Source organism: Leptonotus elevatus, chromosome 2 (assembly GCF_054856555.1).
Source record: "Leptonotus elevatus isolate MCC_2025b chromosome 2, RoL_Lele_1.0, whole genome shotgun sequence".
Classification (NCBI taxonomy): domain Eukaryota; kingdom Metazoa; phylum Chordata; class Actinopteri; order Syngnathiformes; family Syngnathidae; genus Leptonotus; species Leptonotus elevatus.
In genome coordinates this window covers 41,100,723-41,117,068 of record NC_141240.1, presented here as the reverse complement: position 1 = coordinate 41,117,068, position 16,346 = coordinate 41,100,723, and the positions used below count along the sequence as shown (strand labels likewise).

Here is a 16,346-nt window from a genome sequence, read left to right as displayed (position 1 = left end):
GGGCATGAAAGGCGTGGTCAGGCGGCAATTCCCCATGAAGCTTGCCTTTGGATGCACGGCTCACAAAGTGCAAGGCATGACGATGACCTCTGCAGTGGTGTCTCTTAAGCGTGTGTTTGAACCTGGAATGGCCTATGTTGCCCTAAGCCGCACGACGTCACTTCAGGGATTGAGGGTCATAGACTTTGACGAATCCAAAATCTATGCAAATCCCAACATCACGACGGCAATGGACAGTATGACGCGCATTCTTTCCAAAGTACAAGACCATTGTTGTACTTTTCCAAAATGCCGCAAACTGCTTTTCCCACCTTGACCATTGTTCATCACAACACAGAGGGCCTTCCATCTCATATTGACGACTTAAAGTCTCATCATGAGTTGAGGCTGGCAGATGTCCTTTGCCTCACTGAAACTCATTTGTCTGGATCCTTCTTCCCCCCTCCCTTGCAACTGGAGGCATGCAGCACTTTTGTGCGCAACAGACAAGTTTCATATTCAAATAGACTGGACATGGCCCAAAAAGAGGGTGGCGGAGTCGCAGTCTATTATCGCGATTGTCTTCAAGCGGAGCCCCGTCGGTTTATTCGGAATGTGGTTGACCTGGAATTTGCTGTCATCAGGGTTGACGCTCCCGTCCAGGCTTTGATAGCTACGGTCTACAGGCCACCCAACCTGAGTCTTGGCACCTTTCTTCCAAACCTTGGAAGTCTCTTGGATGCCTTGGCCGTGATGGACTGCCAGCCTATTGTTGTTTGCGGAGACTTTAATGAGGATTTGCTTTCAAAGGGAAAGAAATCCATTCTGGACTTGTTTCAGTCCAGAGGCTTTTCACAGCTGATCACCCAGGCCACAACTGGAAAGCAGACACTGATTGATCACATTTACATATCTCGCCCAGATTGTTGTGTTCAATCAGGCGTTCTGCACACTTATTACAGTTACCACAGTCCGGTCTACTGTGTGTTAACTTCTTGTGTCAGCTCATTGTCGATCGCAAGGGCACCATTTTCACAAGTGCGCCTTTGCAAATGTTATTGAGCCTTTCATACCACTGCTCAAAAGAGGGGGATACTACTTTAAATTGAATTTAAGACATGGGATATGTCATTTAAGCGCTCCCTTATTTTGAGCAGTGTTGTATGACGGTACTTTTAATCAGTGTGCTTTTCTGTTAGCAGGACATCGTGCATTTGGACTTGAATGTTTTGTTTGTCCTTATTGTGATTGTGACTATAACACAATGAAAAGTGTTGGTGTCAGTGAGGTACTGCGATGGTAAGGGATGAACTGCGATGGTAAGTGATGATTGATTACTGAATTGATCTAGGCAAACATTGAACACTCATTTTTCATTTTCACATGCAATACAGGTGGATGGAGCGCAGCAAGGGGCGCTACTTGACATGGCCAAGGATATCAAGGTTGTTATGTCCGGTACAACTGGTGGAGAGAAAAGATGAAAAAAGGGATCCCGCAAACGTAGACCAAAATGATTTATTCTACAGGATTCCTCACTGAAAAACCGTCACATGTGTATTGGATGAGTATTTAGATTAAGTTTTAACTGTTCAGTTTTGCTGCCTATTTTCTAACAACTTGTTCCTTTGTGTGCTCAGGAAAAGATGAAGATGCTGTGTAACAAAGACCCAAAACGGCTCTTTTAAGAGCCGTTTTACATGTACTTTGGAGTAATATTCCTGCAATATTGATCAGCACCAACATGCCTTTTAATATGCAATGTCAAATTTAAACACTGCATTCATACTGTATTTGCTCCATGATACAGTATATTGCATTTTATATTTTAGTTAATCACTTACACTATAAGCAAGAAATTAAACTGATTCCCTTTTGATATGACTAAAATGTCAATCAAGACATAAGGGAAGCCATTACACATGTAATAACTGCAGTTATTACAAATTGTCCTGAACTCTATTCCTGCTGACACAAATTGAGAGGTAAAGTACACCAACATTTGGCAAACAGTTCAGAGCATGCATCTTTCCACCTTGCAAGAGTCAGCAGGCCCATTCAAAATTTCCGCGGAAATTTTTCTAGTATTATTCTTCTTCTTCTTTTTATTATTTTTTTTAATCTTCCACCGATTTTTCCGCAAGGGAATTCCCAGTTACCATGGGGACGCTATTCCCAAAAAACTCCCAAATAAAGTCCCATAGGAATGAATGGGAAACCGAAAGAGATCAACTCCAATCAAGCACCTTTTTCCAAGACACGCTGCGCGCACATACGTTGACCGACCGATATGAATTTTAGCTCATTTTGTTGGAATTTTTGTCATCTTTAGCTCAGTGTCAAAAAAAAAATTAAGGAATGAAAGCTCTCCCCCCTGTGCGGGTTCAAAGACAGTGAGCAAAGGGTGAAAGTCGCCTATTTAGAGTGTGACTAATTAAGGCTTCAGTGACGGGAACAAAAAAATCTATTTCCAAAAGTTTCACTTCAACTCGTCACCATGGCCACAATCTTTGCTCACTAGACATCAAATTGGCACATTTTGTAGCCACAAGCCTCTGCTTTCTAAAAAACTAAGTTTTATTTGGCTAAGGTGTCATTTAGTACCTTTATTTTCACTTTAAGCGAGGAGAAGTCGGACTATTTCGATCTCTTTTCAATGTTATTTTCGCCGTTTTTCCCTCTTCATTTTCGATCAATCATAAGTTTTCAACCTGCTCCTAAGTTGGTCATTTTTCATCCGATTAAAAAACTGAGAACATGCTCGCGTACCCCAAACCCTTGCCGTTCTAACGAGCCATTTCTGGAATCTGCATCTTCAACCGTTAGGTCGTGAGAGGCTTTTGTTTGAGGTGAGCGTGTCCTATACAAAATCAATGGAATGTGGGTGCGTGACGTCTCGCAACAAGTTAAAATCAAATGTGTGTGCGTGAATGATCTGTCGTTTTTGCATAGCAACTGCCTCAGCCAATCATCTCTCACTGTTGAGCTCAACTCAGCCCCTTTTTTTCTTGGTGTACTCAAGGCTTGGCCTATCTACGACTACTACTATTGCAAATACTATTACTACTACTACTATCTTGGCCAATTGATTAGGTACACCCAGGATTCTGGTCAATTAATTAGGTACACCCTGGATTCTCGCCACTCCGCCCACCCAGGGCGGCGGCCATCTTGGCCAATTAATTAGGTACACCAAGGATTCTCTCCCCTCTGCCCACCCGGGGCGGCGGCCATCTTGGCCAATTGATTAGGTACAGCCAGGACTTTTCAGTCACAAAATGTTTTTATTTGATTATTTTCCAAATTTGTAGCGTGACTATTACTGTGTTTTTTGCTGATTATGGTTTATTATTTAATACTAAAACTTGTCCATTTCCTTTGCTAAAGTAAATGTTTTCTTTTGTGATATTGATGAGTTCTTCAAGATGCACAAACAGTGACTGTGCGCATGTTGTCTCCACAGTTTCCTCAGGGCACACATAGACATATAAAAGGAATTTGTAAGATGTTAATAAAATTTGGTTAATGGTGTAAATCAACAAATTCAAATTGGAAGGTTCATTTAACTAGATTGTTTTATGTTCAATATACTTTTAAAAAAAAATCAGTGACATGTACAATGTAGCCAATAAAAAAATATATAATACTGGATATTTTGTAGAAACATTTCATCACTTGTAAAGATTTGTCTGTGTTGAATAATTTAGACAGGTGATAATTGCTGAAATTAAAATAACAGATTAATCAGATTTTTTTAAATGCATAGTAATTAAAATATGTGTCACTCCCTTAACACTGAAAACAAAGATATGAATTAGACAATGGTTGGTTCTTTTTAGTGGTTAAAAAAGTGGATGTTTGAATTACAATTTTTATCTTTTTATATGTATTTATTTTTTTATGTTGATGTGCAAAAAACACATACAATTGGTCAAGCAGCGCATCCACCACCAGACAGCCTGTCCTGTATGTAGCAGTATGTCCTACTCGCAACCCGCGAGTGTTGTATGACACAATCCGCATTATTGAACCTTGCAGCTGCACGCAGCGCAGTTGCCCCCTTAAACTGGTCTAATAATGGAAATTTGGACGTTTGTGGATCAATTCAGATTTGTCCCCGTCTGAATCAGAAAGAATCTGAAATTTTCCCACCCCTAGTGTTAACGTCATGACGGCTTTTGACATTTGGTGAATCAAAGGTTAATATAGTACAGAACGTTGAAAATAATGCGGAACTAAGAAGCACGGTACCAGTCCTCTTCGGGATACTTTGGAAAGCGCACACACCAACACACGCAGTGTGCGCTGATGAAAACAAATATGGATGACCATCATCTTGTCACGAGGGTGGTGTTTGAGGACCCAAACGCCGGGCAGCAGAGATGAGGAGGCACAGGCGAGCTCAAAAAAAAGGTTTATTTTAATCGAGCAAAAACAAGGAGGCAAACTAGGCACAGGTCAAAAAGAACAAAACAGAACAAAGTCCAGACCCAGAGTGGGGCTTGACATGGCAAGACATAAAGTGATTGCTGTAGTTGCTGCATAATGTCTAACCAATAATTTGAGCCGAGCTACGTTATAACTACAGTATAAGGATGCAATATTCATCAGCCTACACCTGCCACCAGCTGATATCCAATACACCACGTTTTACAATTATTCTCTTTTTCTTTCACCAAATACCTAATGTATAGATAACGTAATACTGTACACTAGGCATGGGACGAGACAGAAATCCCACGAGACCAGATGTCTCACAAGAATGAGTCCACGAGAATGAGATGAGATTTGTAACAAAAAGATGGCTAATATAAATCTTCCAGTTCAAGGCAACGACGAGTCAAGTCGTCATAGGCCGTGACACGCTGCCGAGAATAACTTCAAAATAAGAGCCTAGCAAGGCATTGATGTCCATATATTATTGGTAGAGTAAGGTTTATTTTGAAGATGGCCTTCTCACTGCGTTTTCCCGTCATAAAAAAGTTGCTGCGACTGTCTTCCTGACAGTGTACGCTAAATGTGACCTGCTCCAAAAAAAAAAGGGTCCGCATGACGGTGCCATTAGTTTTGAGTTTGGGGCAAAAAAAAAAAAGATAGTTTAGACAAAAATGTCGATTTTGAAAATTTCCAAAAAATAGCTTCCTTAATGTCTCTATTATTATTTCCCAGCATCATCAAAGTTAAATTTGTAATAGAAATGAATGAAAATAAGTCATTATTGGAACAATTTGGGCAACGTGTTTTTAGCTAGTAGCCCGTCTCGGAAACCTGCCTCAAAATAACCAAGAGTTCCTCGCCTCTAACGTCACTTAACAAATAATTTATATTAATGGAAACCAAAAAAAAGTAAAAAAATAAATAAAAATACACCATAATGTGACCCTTCAGCATGAAAGTGAACAGAAGACACACATCATAACGGCATCCAACATTGGAGTAGAACAGCTAAATGTCATCAGTCCGGGGCGAAGGTTTGTAATCCAAACAGTGATAATCTCCAATTCTGGGATCTCTTTCTTAAACAAATATATTTCTACTTTTAATTTAAATGAATGGATTCATGAGCTAAAGCATTTCACATTGGCGAGGGTGAAACTCAAGCGAGAAGCCAAGCAGTTTCCACCAGAGCAGAGTGACAGACTAGTATAAAAGTTGTTAAATACATTGTATGTAATAATGTAGGCTAATGTAATAATGTATTGTATGTAATGTATATATTGTACATAATGTAATAGGGCTGGGTATCGATTCTAATTTCCTCAATCGATTTGATTTCGATTCACAGGAGTTCAGTTCGATTCGATTTAGATTTTTCCCAATTCGATCCGCTTCGATTCAATCAATATTGCTTAATTATGGAACATCAATTCTTCTTAAAAATCAAGGGAATGATTAAAAACGCCACAAACAACTTTCAAATTAAATTATTTTGAGGTCGTAACTGGTTAAATGATTTAGTTTAATGAAAGTAACACAAGTTTTAATCACTTAAGTGTTACACAAACATTGATGAAAATATTTCCATAATTCTAATTTAATAATTCTAAATAAAGATTCTGAATGGACTCAAAGTTCAACCAATTAGGTCTTTCATAAATGTAAAAAAAGACTTTTAAATTAATGTGAACAATATGAAACAAGTGAAGTGTACAACTTGAGTGGGTTACAAAAACTTTCCAAGAAAACAGTAAGATACCTAAAAAATGGCCTTGAAAATTATATTTTCTTAAAATAATTGATTCATGGTTTTATGAATCGATATCAGGCTCAAAAAGGAAAATCGATTCAATATCGATTATTCAATTTTTTTTAAACAAATTTCATCGTGCCAACATTAAAATTGGTGTAACTTTGTATATTTTTTAGGTACGCCCATGTATTTAAATCATTTTAAAGGAAAATAAGTGTAGAATTTGAATATATGAATATCTAAATTTGTATTTATTAAATTTTTTTCTTAACCAATTAGCACACTTTTGTCACAAATAAGCAGATTTATGCCTCGGAAAAAAATACATCTCGTGCTTTGCAGGATGATAAATCTCGTGTCATTCTAATCCCGCAAATTCTCGTATTACGAATTCTCATCCCATCCCTACTATACAAAAATAAAACTGGGATATTTAACATGTTTTTCTCTTTTCGGATCGGTAACCTTCCACATCTATACTTTGCACATTGTACACCATAAAAAACACCGACAATGGAAGTTCAAACACACAACTGTCCAAATGCATTCAGCCAAAAGTCTTTAGTGAATGTCTAGGTCTTAGATGAAACCGGTTGTAGCTGCTGCATATCTTACCAATAATTTCAGCCTAGTTACATTAAAACTACAGTTTAAGGATGCATTGTTAGCAGTTCATCCATCCTCGCCACTAGCTAATATCCACCTCATGTTTTCCATTATCCCATAGATACAGTTGGTTTCACTTTTTTTCTCACCAAAAACCCAATGTATAGATTAGGAAACACTTTACATTCATAAACTAAAATTGAATACATTTTACGTTACTTAAACTTTGCACATTCTACACTAGAACAATATCTACAAGGGAAGCTCAAACCCTCAAGTGCACACTGTCCCCAGCCAAAAGACTTTAATTATTGTCTCTCTCAATGTCTTAGATGAAGCCTGTTGTAGCTGTTGCATAATTTACTAATAGTTTAAGCCTAGTTACGTTATTACTACAGTAGATGCATTACTCGCAGTTCATGACACGACGTGGCAGATTTAGGACTCAGACGCAGAGATAGGAGTTTGAGGCCAAGGCAGATATTTATTAAACAAAAACAGCTAATATCCACCTCATAACCTTTGTCATTATCTTATAACCAAAGACATTTTCACTTGTTTTCACCTAATGTATAGATAAACAAAGTAATGCTGTACATTCCTTTAGTATAATGAAATAAATAACATGCTTTTCTCTTTTATTTACTTTTCAGCTACCAACGCCCCAGGTAACCTCCCACACCTCTTTGCACATTGCGCACCAGAATAATGATTTGCAAGGGAAGCTAAACACACCCATTTGCCTCCAGTAATAAGTTGTTTGCGAATGCCTAAAGGTCTAATGTGAAATCTGATGTAGTCTAACCATTAATTGGAGCCTAGGTTAGCTATACGTTATAACTACGGTGAACAGATGGATTATTAGCAGTTCATCTGGCTGCCACTAACTAATATCTACCTCACAACCGTTGTCATTATCTCATAACCTAAGTCGTTTTTTTCCCTCCAAATACTCATGTATAGACAAGGTAATACTGTATATTCCTCAAGTATAATGGAATAAATAATGTTTTTCTCTTTTATTTACTTTTCAGATGCAAGTAAGTCACCAAACCTACACTTTGCACATTGTACACCAAAACTGCTATCTACAAGGGAAGGTCAAACCCTCAAGTGCACACTGTCCCCAGCCAAAATACTTCAGTTATTGTCTCTCTCAAAGTCTTAGATGAAGCCGGTTGTAGCTGTTTCATAATTTACTAATAGTTTAAGCCTAGTTACGTTATTACTACAGTAGATGTATTACTCGCAGTTCATGACACGACGTGGCAGATTTAGGACTCAGACGCAGAGATAGTAGTTTGAGGCCAAGGCAGGTATTTATTAAACAAAAAAAAAAAACTCCTCGTTTAGAGGGAAAAAACAAAGGCTATTAAATGTTAAACTAAAGGCGCTCCAAAAGGGAGGATGTCTAAACTACAAACAAACCAATATCACTCCTTAACTAAAACTATACAGGACAACAAGGCTGAGGACTGACTGGCTCTGACGAAAACACTTAGGCACAAGACAGGGGAGACGCAGACTATTTAACACATGTGGGTAATGGGAAACAGGTGGACACAATCAGGATTGACACTAACACCACATGAGGAAGGGCAAGTGACCTGAAACGAAAGGAGTCTGAATTTTCCAAATAAAACAGGAAATGACAAGACAACCTCACCGCGGTGTGTGACAGTACCCCTCCCGACAGCCTAGGCTGGTCAGGATGATCCCTATAGAAGTCCTCAATTAGAGAGTCATCCATAATGAAGCGGGAAGGAACCCACTGTCTCTCCTCGGGCCCATACCCCTCCCAGTCCACCAAGAACTGCCTGCCCCGGCCACGATTGCGGACGGCCAGCAGTCGCTTCACTTTGTAGACGGGGCCCCCATCCACAATCACAGGAGGCGGCGGGCGCGAGGGAGCCGGAACCAGGGGACTCTCCTTGACTGGCTTGACTTGGCTCACGTGGAACATGGATGAACACGAAGGGACTGAGGCAGGCGGAGACGGACAGCGGCCGGGTTGATCACCTTGGAGATTGGGTACGGACCCACAAACCGTGGTGCCAACTTTTGGCATGGCACCTTCAAGTGGAGGTTCTTGGAGGACAGCCACACTTTATGCCTCGGCTGGTATGCTGGAGCAGGTCTCCTCTTTTGATCAGCTGCTCGCTTGACTCTGTCCCTCTGGCGCTCCAGTACCTGCCGAGCGGTTGCCCAGATGCGATGGCAGCGGCGGACCAAGGCATGGGCAGAAGGAACAGAGGCCTCAGACTCCAGGTTAGCAAAGAAGGGGTGATCGTAGCCAAAAACACATTTTATGGGGTGAGTCCTGTGGCAGAAGTAGGCAGCGAGTTATGGGCAAGCTCAACCCAGACCAGGTGCTTGCTCCACGTTGAAGGATTCTGGGAGACTAGGCACCAGAGACCGGTTTCTAACTGTTGGTTGAGGCACTCAGACTGGCCGTTAGCCTCAGGGTGGTAACCTGAGGTTAGGCTGGCTTTGGCTCCGACTAAGCGGTAAAACTCCCTCCAAAAGCGAGACACAAACTGGGGCCCCCGGTCCGACACAATGTCTCTACGGAACCCATGAACTCGAAAAACGTGGTTAATCATGACCTCAGCCGTTTCCTTGGCTGAGGGAAGCTTAGGCAAGGCTATGAATCTGACCATTTTAGAAAGTCTGTCGACTACAGTGAGAACTGTGGTTTTACCTCGGGAGATGGGGAGTCCTGTGACAAAGTCCAGGGATATTTCTGCCCATGGTCTGGAAGGAATGGGAAGGGGCTGCAGCAGGCCCATGCGTGATCTGGTGGATGACTTATTTCGGGCACATACCGAGCAGGCCTCGATGTACTCTCGGACCTCCGGCTCCATGGAAGGCCACCAGAATCGCCGGGAGATGGCGTACATTGTCCGTCGGACTCCCGGATGACAGTAAAGAAGTGAAGTGTGGGCCCAACCACACAGTTCGGCAAAAGGATGGTCTCTGGTTCCTTAGCTACAGGCTCGGGGTCATAGAGACGAGACAGGGCGTCGGAATTGACGTTACGAGACCCCGGCCTGTAAGTGAGAGAGAAGGAAAAACGGTTAAAGAACAGCGCCTACCTGGCCTGGCGTGGGTTAAGTCTCTTGGCTTTGCGTATGTATTCCAGGTTCTTGTGATCGGTCCAGACCACAAACGGATGCTTCGCCCCCTCAAGCCAGTGCCTCCATTCTTCCAAAGCAATTTTGACAGCCAGAAGCTCTCTGTCCCCAACATCATAGTTACGCTCTGCCTTGGATAGTCGTCGTGACAAGAAGGCACAGGGACTGTGACTGGCTTGAGTGGCTCTGACGAAAACACTTAGGCACAAGACAGGGGAGACGCAGACCATTTAACACATGAGGGTAATGGGAAACAGGTGGACACAATCAGGAATCAGGGTTGACACTGACACCACATGAGGAAGGGCAAGTGACCTGAAACGAAAGGAGTCAGAATTTTCCAAATAAAACAGGAAATGACAAGACAACCTCACCACGGTGTGACAGTTCATCTGGCTGCCACCAGCTAATATCCACCTCATAACCTTTGTCATTATCTTATAACCAAAGACATTTTCACTTGTTTTCACCTAATGTATAGATAAACAAAGTAATGCTGTACATTCCTTTAGTATAATGAAATAAATTGCTTGCTAACTTGCTTTTCTCTTTTATTTACTTTTCAGCTACTAACGACCCAGGTAACCTCCCACACCTCTTTGCACATTGCGCACCAGAATAATGATTTGCAAGGGAAGCTAAACACACCCATTTGCCTCCAGTAATAAGTTGTTTGCGAATGCCTAAAGATCTAATGTGAAATCTGATGTAGTCTAACCATTAATTGGAGCCTAGGTTAGCTATACGTTATAACTACGGTGAACAGATGGATTATTAGCAGTTCATCTGGCTGCCACTAACTAATATCTACCTCACAACCGTTGTCATTATCGCATAACCTAAGTCGTTAGCACATTGTACACCAGAAAATGATCTATTGTTCATGGGAAGCTCAAACATTAAGTACTCAACTGCATCCAGCCAAAGGAGTCAGAATTTTCCAAATAACTGTTTCAGTTGATTCATAATATATTTTTGTTTGTTTTGTTTTATTCATTTTTTCCTTTCGAACACATTATTACAGGTTACATCGATCACATCATATCATTTGTAACAATGACATACGAAAGAAGGGCTGACGGGTAGAAGCCATGGCTTATTAGTAACCCGTCCCCATCGATTCTTGCTCTACGCACGAATAAGTGGTTAAGAAAATGAATGGATGATTTTACTACGACATACTATATTTGTGTATTTAAATCAAATAAGTAAATGATGTAGAATAAAGGAAACGGTTGTAAACTAGATTATAGTGAATTGCTGTAAAAGTAAATACAGTAACTAATTTATATACAGTAAATACTTGTAAAAAAGGCAATAATGTACTGAGATTTTACAAGAATTAGCTGGCAACTTTTTTGCCACTTATTTCTTGTAAATTCTAGAGTCAATTCGTTACAGTGCAGCCAAACTTTTGTTGTAGTTGATTCATAATATCGTTTCAAGAATTTACGGCTAGCTAGCTACATTACAACTATAATTTTAGCATGTATTATTATCAGGGACTTGCGGTCAGAGGCAGGTAGGGGAGGCTCCTTTACCTTACTCCGTCCTGCGTGTGAAGAGTAAAATAATAATGATTATTATTATTATTATTACATGAAATAGCCTAGCTATGTTATAACTACAATATAAGGATGCACTACTTGCCGTTCATCTAGCTGCCACTTCTCAACCTTCCTCATTATCTCATAACCAAAATCATTTCCACTTTTTTTTCACAAAATCCTAATGTATAACCAATGCTGTACATTCCTCAAGTATAATGGGATAAATAACATGTTTTTCTCTTTTATTTCCTTTTCAGCTAACGACGACATAAGTAAAGTCCCACACCTACACTTTGCACATTGTACACCAGAACAGTGATCTACTTGGAAAGCTCAAACCCTCAAGTGCCATTGCCTCAGAAACATGGAACACACATAGAAAATTATCGGGAACACTGATCCTAACTGAAAAAATTATTTACTGATTTTAACACGGATTGGTTTGTTACAACTTACAAACAGACATGCAGTTATGTTACCAGTGGTTACATTTATAATCGGGGCTTTCATAACCAGGTTAGCAAAAAATAAAAAACGTCTACGATGGGAGAACTTGTTTTAAAGTACTAGTAGCTTGTTTTCAATCAAGATGTTGCTTTAAGTGTAAAAACTATAGAACAGATCAATGAACTTCGTCTTGATAAATCACATGTTTACATCGATCTGATGAAGGTAGCGGAGCATGTACACGGAAGATCGGAATATGCAAGTAGTTGACCAGAAATCTTCATTCTGGAATGTAAAGCCTTTTTATTTTTTTTACAGTGTGGTGTTGATTAAAGCACAATTAAAAGCTTTGAAAACAAATGTTCCAATTAAGGTAAAAATTTAAAAATAGAGGCTAATATTCTATTTTGGATTCATAGTTTTATTCTTGACTTCAAAAAAGCCCATGCCTCACCAGTCACATCATTGATTAATTAGTCGATCATTTTCCTTGCCATCATCAACTAATATATAAAGCTCTCAATTTCCCACATTCTACCACACAGTAATTTTAACAAATGTTTTCCACAAGTTGTCTAAAATCAAAACAACAGTTTGCTAAAGAAGACATGTCGGGCTTTTTCTTGAAAGGAACAAAATCTATTTTGACTACTACCACTCAGATGTGAAATAATAGAATTGTTGTCTTTTGTTGGTAGTTCTCCAAGAGGAACCCACTGGAGGAGGAAGAGGTACTGTGACATCACACGCACATGTGCTCACATGGTCCATGTACTGCCAATCACTGGGAGCAAATCTACTTGTTCATCAAAAACAACTAGCATTGCTGTGCCTTCACCAGTAGATGCCAGCAAAGCACCATCTACAAATGGTTGCTATCACTCATGCGCTGTGAGAAAATGCTGTGAAAACTCACCAACAGACTCAGAAGCGTCTCGATGTTATTCCACTTAATGGTTGTAGTAGTCTAGATATCACTTTAATTGGGCTGATGACATAATATTGCCACTCAAAGAGAAAAACAGCAGTTTTCCATCGACATTATGCATAATTTTGTTGTGGACTAAAGCAAGTCACGTTCAACTAAAGAGTAAAGAAATAAGTAATTTAGTTGTTGTGTTTCTTCGTATTGCCCAACAGTGTACGGGCATATAAAAGCTCAGGTTATCCATGCCCTGGGAGTTAACGTGACAGAGATCATCCAACAAGTAAGTGCATGCAATACATGACGCGCCCAGCAAAGAAGTACACATTCTTGCTCTTATTATGAATGTTTGTTCTCTCACAGTTCCTCATTGATTTAACCAGTGGAATATGCCCGGAATGCGAAATTGAGATCAATACAACGGTAACCCAACAGCAGATCCTGGCCTTAGCCTGATGGAGTTCTAACTTCTCCATGTGCAACAGAGGAGATGCCAAGTGTTCCAGTTTATCAAGAGTGGCGTATGCTTGCCATGCACATAGGGAGGACTTAAAGGCATGCTCAACTAAATCTGACAATAAAAGAGTATACCGGCATATTGCTATGAGAAAAACTTCTTCTTTTTTTCAGATCTGGAATGACATGCAGGACAAACATAGTACCAGAATATTATTCATATTTTGAGTGAGTTGATTTTTCTGGACAAATAAGTTTTTGCACTTAATTTTGGTTTGCTGTGAATCCAATTTGTGCCATCCTTGACCTTGAACTGTCTTTTTTATGTACGAGGGTATGAGGTTATTCTTTGATTATTTAAACCCTTTATGTTGAAGGCTATTTTTTTTTTTAATACATGGGCCATTGAGAGATGCATTTGTCAGACGAGGCCCATTGAATTATCATGTGGTGCAACCAAAAAGAAATAGCCAATGTGGGACTTTTATTTTGAAATACATTTAAAGACAGGAGTTTGTATCATCCACAAGACAACCAAGAACCCATGGAAGCATCTATCAGGTTTGTCTCACAACTATGTAAAATAAATAAATAAATAACTTTTTAGCAACATGTATATATTTGGACATCATGTGGTATTACCTGAAAAAAATGTTTATATATATTTTTCCCCAACAAATTTATATTTTTATTATAATTTTACTTGATGTTTTGTTTAGTTTCGATGGTGAATGTAGCCACAACATGGCTAAAGGAGCTTGGGGGGGGGGGGGGGTGGGGGTTATTGGCCCAAAGTGCCCCTTTATCTATTTATTTATAGTTTAAAAAAAAAATATATATATATATATATATATATATATATATATATATTATGATTTGTTTTTCCTTTGTTTGTGAAAGTAATTTTGTTGCCTTGCAAGACTAAAATTCAGCAACATAATTTGCATAAAACAAATGATTATGATCTTGGATGACGCGCTCTCATTCGAAGCCAGGTCGCTCACCGCTCCACCTTCTGTCAGGAAGTTGTTCGCCATAAGGTTGGCTCTGAGGGTACGAGGAACATGTATCCCACACTTTCATAAAGACCACGATCCTTCCCATCCACTTTCGCCACTGCAAAAATCTCCGGTGACCGGTGTACTGCTTCTGCTACAACTACTGATGCGTGTAAGGTACACAGAATATGTCGGAATTTGTATCTAGCTCAGAATTTTACTAAACCCCCCTTCCTGAAGACTCCAACTCAGCAAGGCAGACATTGTATTGATGCTATCCGCTAATCATGTAAACAATGAAGTCACACGTTTTGTTATACTTTAACAAGGGCTGGCAAGCGCTAGGGGCACGTAGGTCTGGGTTGCGAGCAGCACGGGTCTAACCGCGCTGTAAATAAATAAATAATGAAGCTTCTGCTCAATGCGAAAAATAAAACAACTCTCAGTAGATGTTTGTAACTTTTTTTCTGTTAAGCTATATAAGTCTTGTAGTATGTATGTACTCAATTATAGCTGAATTGAAATGTACTTTAAAGGGATAGTTCGGGGGTTTGGACACGAATCTGTATGGCAGCCGCCATCCTCACCTAAAGTGGTGTGGATCAGCACTGACAGTGTCCTGTGACTCGAGACATGGTTTGGTGTCGGTACCGGATGTGATCGGTCTGCTAGATTGTATCGGGGTCGCCTACAGATGATGTCACGCTACAGGATTGGCTGGAAATTGTCCATTGACATTTGTTCAATAAAGTTATATGATAAAAAATTTTGACGGTAAAACATTGGAAAGAAATGATTAAATATGTTATTGAAATATACAAATGAATGGACGGAAATTGTAAAAACGTGAATAAACCTAAGAATATAAAAGCAAGATACTTTAAGATTAAAGAAATAATAAAATTGATAGAAGCGCCTTCGCGCTTGCCGGTGACGTCACTAATGCAGCGCTAGCTAAATGCGCGATTTACTTCGGTTTGGTTTCTTTTTTACTATCTTGGCCAATTGATTAGGTACACCCAGGATTCTGGTCAATTCATTAGGTACACCCTGGATTCTTGCCACTCCGCCCACCCAGGGCGGCGGCCATCTTGGCCAATTAATTAGGTACACCTTGGATTCTCGCCACTCCGCCCACCCAGGGCGGCGGCCATCTTGGCCAAATAATTAGGTACACTAAGGATTCTCTCCCCTCCGCCCACCCGGGGCAGCGGCCATCTTGGCCAATTGATTAGGTACAGCCAGGACTTTTCAGTCACAATTTTTTTTTATTTGATTCTTTTCCAAATTTGTAGCGTGTGACTATTACTGTGTTTTTTTTTGCTGATTATGGTTTATTATTAAATACTATAACTTGTCCAATTCCTTTGCTAAAGTAAATGTTTTCTTTTATAATATTGATGAGTTCTTCAAGATGCGCAAACAGTGACTGTGCGCATGTTGTCTCCACAGTTTCCTCAGGGCACACATACACATATAAAAGTAATTTGTAAGATGTTAATTTTAAACCCTAGTTTTAAACCCTAACCCTAATAAAAAAGCCTAGTTTGAAACCCTAACACTAATATAAAACCCTAGTTTGAAACCCTAACCCTAATGTAAAACCCTAGTTTGAAACCCTAACCCTAGTTTAAAATCCTATTTTGTAACCCTAACCCTAGTTTAAAACCCTACTTTGAAACCCTAACCCTAGTTTCAAACCCTACTTTGAAACCCTAACCCTAGTTTAAACCCCTACTTTGAAACCCTAACCCTAGTTTTAAACCCTACTTTGAAACCCTAACCCTAGTTTAAAACCCTACTTTGAAACCCTAACCCTAGTTTAAAACCCTACTTTGAAAACTTAACCCCTAGTTTTAAACCCTACTTTGTAACCCTAACCCTAGTTTAAAACCCTACTTTGTAACCCTACCCCAAGTTTAAAACCCTTCTTGAAACCCTAACCCTAGTTTAAAACCCTACTTTGAAAACTTAACCCCTAGTTTTAAACCCTACTTTGTAACCCTAACCCTAGTTTAAAACCCTACTTTGTAACCCTACCCCAAGTTTAAAACCCTTCTT

The 16,346-nt window shown here is 39.7% G+C and overlaps 1 long non-coding RNA gene across 3 annotated transcripts; it reads left to right on the top strand.

Annotated features, from left to right (window-relative positions):
• The first annotated feature begins 5,465 nt into the window (after window positions 1-5,465).
• Window positions 5,466-13,899, top strand: LOC147180060 (uncharacterized). 3 transcript variants are annotated; one of them, XR_015093966.1, is made up of 3 exons: window positions 5,466-7,443; window positions 11,717-13,114; window positions 13,195-13,899. It is a non-coding gene; the product is annotated as an uncharacterized LOC147180060 (long non-coding RNA). The 3 variants fall into 3 exon arrangements; XR_015093967.1 differs by lacking the exon at window positions 5,466-7,443 and adding an exon at window positions 9,036-10,490; XR_015093965.1 differs by lacking the exon at window positions 5,466-7,443 and having other exon boundaries at window positions 10,934-13,114.
• Window positions 13,900-16,346: the final 2,447 nt, after the last annotated feature.